This window comes from Idiotropiscis lumnitzeri, chromosome 16 (assembly GCF_059441095.1).
Source record: "Idiotropiscis lumnitzeri isolate Australia: NSW breed Sydney's pygmy pipehorse chromosome 16, RoL_Ilum_1.0, whole genome shotgun sequence".
Classification (NCBI taxonomy): Eukaryota; Metazoa; Chordata; class Actinopteri; order Syngnathiformes; family Syngnathidae; genus Idiotropiscis; species Idiotropiscis lumnitzeri.
The window spans coordinates 13711462-13718872 of NC_142406.1; positions in this window are offsets into that span (position 1 = coordinate 13711462).

Sequence of the window (7411 nt, forward strand, 5' to 3'; positions counted from 1 at the left end):
ATTCTCAACTGGATCAAAAATCTTTTACGTTGTTTGAAATATGCCAAACTGTCAATGTGTATGCTCACAACCGAACCCGCGTAACATCCTAATCAAGATTTGGCACTCCTCATCCGCTCTTATAACCTTATAACATTCAAAGTGACGTCAGGTCAGATGTCAGGAAATCTAGAGAGAAGAAGTTCACTGAGCATCTAAAGCAGTCCTGTCAAATTTGTTCTCACCGCCACATCGCAGTTGTGGTTGAGTACGATGACCGACAAGGGAAAATTGTGGAACTCTGCTCATTTTATTTGATTTTTTTCAGCACTCCTCGATTTGCAGTGCATTTCTCCCAGTTGGCCACCGTAGTTGAGTTATAACGGTCAACCCAAATAGATATATCATCTCTATGTAATGCCAAAATTAATTTGGTACTTGAGCTCTTTGGCCATAATCAGTCATGTCATTATGTCACTTTGTGACTAACTCGGACCATAATGGGAGATAATTCAACGTCATCATTTCGAGATTTACTTATTCTTTTTTTAGTCTACACAAGCAGACAACGGCCATCAAGGGTCGGCAGTGTCTCACTTGTCTACCCTGACCGGACGTCCCCGCCTACTTGGATATATGAAGACTGACTCACAGGACATTTCGCTGCTCCGGAGTGTTTTAGCCCAGTGACGGCAGAAAGCGGAAAAATCTCTAGTCCTCTTTAAATTGCTGATTGGAAGATGAGACGCCAAAAATGTGTTTCGCGATTAGTTTTAAAAGTCAATGCAGGGAAGTAAAGTCAACTGATCGATACAACCCCCGAAGTATGCAGTAGCTTAACTTTTTTGGAAGCGTGTTAAAAAAAGAAAAGTACTTTCCCTTCTCAAGTTGTGGCTCTTGATCTGTACATACAGTCCACACAATCCCCCGGGTTCATGCAAATAAGCGCTGCTGTCTAAAAGACGTGTCATTTTTACATTTAAAATTTCCCCATAATTTCTGACTAATGCGTGACTAATAGCTTTCTTGCTTTCCATGTCTTCCAGCCTAACTTGTCCACTTCTACTGGGTTTGTAGCATATGATAGCGGGCTTTTGCTACTTGGTTGCTGTAGTTGATTAGGGAACGTGGTGGTGAGGGTTGCTGGGTAGTATTGAGGGATAAAAAGCCTTCAATTCGCCAAAGGAACTTTTAATTGGGGCCCGGGGGACAAGCTCTCCCCCTGTTTTATTTTGCAAATTCTCTCTGCTCTTTATGGAAGAGATGAGATCGGATCCAGTGGCCGGTGGGGAACTGGGAAATGGCATGTTGTTACAGAGCCAAAGATTGACAAAAAAAAGGACGCTGCAGTGCGCATTCAGAAAACGCCTGCTTGTATTTGGAAAACAGCAGAGCATCGTACCCACCCAAAGTGTCCTTTGAATCCCGTGTTCTGCTGTCACTCAAGATTTCATCATGCACTTTGAAATGTCACGAAGGCGTGGATGTGGCTAACTGGGAATGAATGTGCTCTGCATGTAAATTGCATTTAAAAGACATCGGTATGAATAAATCACTGCCGACCAAGATCGGTCTGAGCAAGTGATTTTTGAAAGTACTTTACCTACTCCCGCTACAATTGTGTTTCCCCAGCCAACTATCTCCTTTTTTTTTTCCTCCCATGTTGAAATTCGGCTCAAGCCGCTATTAATGCTGGGCCGGAACTCTAAAGAGATGTCTATCAAAAGTGTACAGGAGAGCGGGGAGAAAGCTGGATAACAATGGCGATGGGAGAGACTGCTCAACAGACTGACACACAAAGCATAATTGCCTGTCATTCTTATACTGTCTGAGGCACGCTGCACATAAAAATGACCTCTCTTCATTTGAACTTAAAGCCAGGGTAGCCAAGGTCACCACTATGGTTCCAGGAGGATCATTGAACAACGCACCTCCTATTTGGATCCCCGCCCCAAGGAACTCTGCCGGATGAAATTGAAATGGAATGCAGCTTGTGTTAACTTCACATCGTGTTGCGTGGCCTTCGGGTGAATCTCCCCTCAAAAAATTTATTAGCTGCATAGGCAATGTTCTTCAGCAATGATTCACCGTTACTGTAACATCTATCCATTATCTGTTCCACTTCTCCTTACGAGGGTCGCGGGGGTGCTGGAACCTAGCCCAGCTGTCTTCCGGCAGTAGCTAATTTTGAGTGTATTATACTGCCCCCCTGTGGCCAGGTCATTCACATAAGAAGAAGAAGAAACCGCCATCAAGTACGGTAATCATGACGCACAAACTGTTTCTACATCCAAATGTATTAGAGAGCGCAATTTTCCTGATTAACATGTCCATTTTTTAAAAATGACATTCCTATAAATTTCTATGTGAGGAAAACAAAGTGTGTGTAGTTATATCACAAATTCAAATCATATCGCAAGGCACCACAGTACTACGTCACGAACGTTTGATAGTCCAAAGTTTCATCTTCCTTGTTCTTAGCAAGGGAGTTAAAGAGTAAGACTTGGAGCACTCAATATTCCAACCGTTATCGAAAGCTCATGCCTAACCAATTCACGCATCACCTAACCATTCAATACATCTTTGTTGTCCACCGATGTTAATGTTAACCTTTGGCAGTAAGCGCACAACAGATTCAATAAATAACACCAGTAAAATGTAAACATCAAAAAGATAAGCCGTATTTCAGTTTAAATCGTACAGTCGTTTAGGGATTTTTTTGGGGGGTGGGAGTTTGAGCCAATCCCAGCTGACTTTGGCTGGTAGCGGTGGACACCCTGGATTGGTTGCCAGCCAACAGCAATTAATGCACTGGAAACGGTGACACTTTGTTCTTGTTCTTTATCTTCAGATGCCAGGTGAGAATGTTGCATTTAAATCATTTTCAAGAACTGTTCTCCTTTTCATGTAATGCAATCCACTGAAACTCATTGAAGGATGTTAAATATCACACACGGATCCAACAATATGTCATTGGAATAACGTGACGTCAGGAATCATTGTGTCAAAACGCAGTCGGGAAAGCTGCAATATATGTTCATATCTTTAGTATGCTAATGATTCCGAAACGAGAGTCATTTAGAGAAAGCCTTTGAAAGGGAGGGTGTCGGCGCAGCAGATTGCAGAGGTGAGTTTATAAAAGATTCATGGTGCAGCAGAGCCTGGGTCAGCTGGGGTTTCTCCAGCCTCCCTATATCACCGCGAGCCGCTTACCCTCTCCGTGCACAAGCGAGGGGAATTGTGTAGTCGAGTGTGCATCTGATTTGGTCCGCTTCAGACCCCGTCTATTTGGGACAACTTCCCTTTGGGGAAAAGGAGGATTTCTCAGATTTTTTTTTCAGTTGTTATCGTTGGGGTACTATGTTTTGGTTATGGGTTTCTGCGGGGGACTTGATGTCTATTTATGTACGTTTAGGTATGTGCAGACATTTTTTCACTGCATTATAAGGGTTAAACAGGTTTATTATTGAAAAATTCCACATAAAGGGCATACTGGTTAAGAAGGCCTACTGGGTTATTAGGCGCATTACTGCACATTAAGGGAAACAAACCGGAACAGTAAATAAGTCAGACATCATTCCACTTCTAGTTGACACCCATATGGTGCACCCAAATATAAGGCGCACCGTTGAATTTGGGGGAAATTTAAGTATTTTAAATGTGCCTTATAGTCCCAAAATTATGGTAGGTCATCCCGGTCCTAAGTAGTTAAAAGGGTTCATTACTCGATGCTTCCACCACATTAGCTCACTACTGACACCTGATGTACACTTGGAAGCATTTCAAAATGCCATCTGCTATACTTTCAAGTATTAAAAAAAGTAACAATATTTACTTGTCGAAAAATGAAGCATTGAAGCTTTGAATCATGTGCAAACTAATTGGCTGGAAAGTCTCACTAATGCTTGAACAGGAATCAACATATTTAGTCCTTTTATGCACAACTTGCTATTGTTAGAAAATGTCCAAGGATGTCCATTTCTTGGCCTCCTGTGAGTCTTAAGGTCTCTCTGTATCTATGCTGAAGTTGTAATTTAATTGACGGTTCTCCCTGAAATCTCAATTTATTGTACAGAGAGTCAATTCTTTCAAAATTTGGTCGTGGCTTTCCCAAGCCTGGGTTTAACTCCCGTTCTTGATGATCCTGTTCCTCGTTTGATATGATGAGAACGTTAGATCAGCTCTTCTGTGACTCGGAAACCTCTACCTTTCCTCCCCCCTTGCTTGAGTATGCTATAGAGCGCTCAGCCGGAGCTGTAGGAATATGCCAAAAGTTGCTTGTGGGCTTTTTGAGATAAGGGGGGGGGCTCCCCCCCCCTTTAGCTCATAAAGCAGCGTGTCTGACAGTGCCGATGAATATGTTACTGGGACTTTGATATGAAGAGGAACAGGCAGAGAGTTCCATATCAAATCAGGTGAAAGCCATTTCCACCTCTACCGCACATTTATCATCTCATGTCATGAGACGCCAACTTGTTCTCTCCTCCTTCCTCGCACTGTCAAAACAACACCTTTGGCATCTATTGGATTTTGTATATTGCATTTTGTTTTGTTTTTCTTTCATCCCCCTTTCGGGAGAAAAAGTCAATTAGAGCAGGATGGCGTATGATCTGATGAGTTAATGTGATTTATAATAAGGTGCTCCAGTTGCAAAAGGGATTTTATCATTTGTCCCTTTTTTTTGAGGGATTGTATAATAAATATGTATTACAGGTATAAGCCTCCGTGTCTGATTTGATGTTGGCAAAAGCGACCGCATTGAATTTTGTGTTCTGATGCAAGGACTAATCTTTACTGTTGTTGAAGGGTTATTTTTAGGCAAAGACCTGGTGGCACGACAGAGAAAATGTCACTGCCGTTTTGCTGCTATTTTCCACGAGAATACAATTACAACCATGTCGCACCGGCAGGCGAGCTCGGGGAGCTAATATTTTTTTCATGAGGATTCAGTGGAAGTTTACAAACGCCACGTACGCTCCGCTCCATAAGTAATGGAACAGTTAGGCCTAATTATTTATTTTTGGGGCCTGTAATTTACTGTGACAACAATATTCTTTTGAGTATTGTACTACAGAGATGGACTAAGGAAGAACATTGCTTTTGGGTGTTAGAACCCTTTAGACAACGGATATTTGAACACATGCAGTTATAAATGAATACTCTTAAGCATATATTCTTTATCCTCTACAAAGAATGACTAATATTACTGCAGCTTCCTGAGAAGCTGTGACCCTCCTTGTATTACTGAAGCAGTACAATATTCATTAAACTGAAGTCATTTATTTTTCATGTTTATTTTGTTTCATTGTTCAAAGCACAATATTAACAAGTGCCATTTTTCTTTACATGTTTTCCGTCCGAAATTGCTAGTGATGTTAAAATGAAGCTTCAAATTTGCTTCATGAACCAGTCGTCGTATTTTCGATTCCGCTAGATGGCACTGTTGGTTTAAATAAAGGGTTTAAAATATACAAGTCAGTGTGCTTTCAGCCCAATGATGAACAGAGAGCGCCTTCTTCAGGAGTCCCATCATACAACAACAGGTTCATGAAGCAGATTTGAAGCTTCATTTACCCATCACTAGTAATTGCTCTTCCTAAACTTTTTGAGAAGAGTCCACCATACATTATATACAAAAGGTATAGCGGAACACCAAATGGTCAGTGTGCAGTCTATATTTGTTGCACGGCCGTGTGTATGTGTCTGACTTCCCTGAGGCCATCTGAGCAGTGTCAATTTTATGCTGAAAAGCTGCAAACAGTGCCCGAGGCTTTTATGTTTTCTCCCTCCACGCTCAAGTTCACGTATTGTGAGCTCCGTGCTATCGTCTTTCCCAGCAATGTCGCACCAACAGTATGCCAGTCAATCTCAGTGGATGCTACTCAGAATTTTTCCCTCTCAAAGTCAAACTGAGTGCGGCAAAAATTGTTTACACGTGAGAAGGACATGGTGACTTGTGCTAAATATTGTAAAAAAAAAAAAAAAAAAGCAGTTTGTCCTGAGATGCAACAATATGACTATAGAAGATTTATAAATTTATATCTCAGAAAGTTGCATTTAGGTTTCTATGTTTGTATTTATATTTTACAATACAGTCCTCATTTTCTTTTTTATGACAAAAATGGTTGTGTTTTTTTTCTTTTGGGGTGGGGGAGCTCAATTCAGTTCAAAAAGAAAAGTCGTTTGTTTTTTTTTTTATTATTTTGAGTTCCATCCTTGGTCATGCAACAAATTTAGGAATACTTGGTGTATTACCACACATTCCAGACAAGTTCCATCATCCAAGACTCTCATTACGACCCACCCAAAATTCCTCGTTGTTATGATTGAAGCATCCACACTTATGAAAATCCATGTTTTTCAATGAGACACTTGTAATCAAGAGACTTGCCACCAAAACAAAAAAAAGGAGATTAAACCATGTGTCAACTTTCCCCATGTTGTCCTCTTGCTCTCTTACTCTCAATTTGTCTCTTGAGATGAGCCTCTCCTAGCGTGCCGGGCTAATCTCCTTTCCGTCCAAAAGTCTGTTGTTTCTCTGCAGCGCTCCGCCCGCGCCATCTCGTTGCCCTTCCGATCTCCTTCCAGACATCATTAATTCATAGGATGCAGCACAGAATACCCTCTCTGGGTGATGCACTTGCGACAGTAGCACAGAAGAAAGTTACATGGGTTAGTGTATATTTTCAGACTATACAATGAATTCAAAATAATTAGATTTTCGACAAAAATTAATTATGTATGGATGTCGAATGGACGTGGAATGAAGTTTTAACTTGTTTGGCTTACTGGTTTGTTTCTCCTGATGTGCAGTATTTCGCCTTATTACCCGGTGCGCCTTATTACCCGGTGCGCCTTATAACCGGTGCACCTTATAACCCGTTACACCCTATATACGGAAATGTCCAAAAATAGAGACTGCGCCGAACAATCTGGTTATTGCAGCCTTTTTTTTTTTTTTTAAATAGTTTTAACCAAACTAACTTCAGCAGCGATTTCATTATACTACTCGGAATTGGCTTTATCTCCATGCTTCTGCTATACCCTTTCCCAATTGCACCTGTCTAATGAGTTCTTTGGCCTGGTCATCATTTTTCTTCTTTAAGAGTTTGGCCAACAGACCAAAGCTGCTCTCATTTCCACTTAACACCCTTTCAAAGCAAATGAACATCCTACCGAGGGGGAAGGAGAAGGTTTTTAAGAGCCCTAAGAGGGAGCGATTGATGTCACTTTCATTTCCCATGATGGAATAGGGGCGTGGCGCGAGATTATTACCTGCTCTTATTGCCAAAGAAGTAATGATTTGCTTATGTATTAGTAAGCAGGACTATGCTCAAACAACTTTTATAATTCTCAGCAAACTGTGAAGCCATCTTTGCCGCAGTTCCAATTAAAGGTCCGGGTGGGTATATTATTAAATGCAGTAACATGA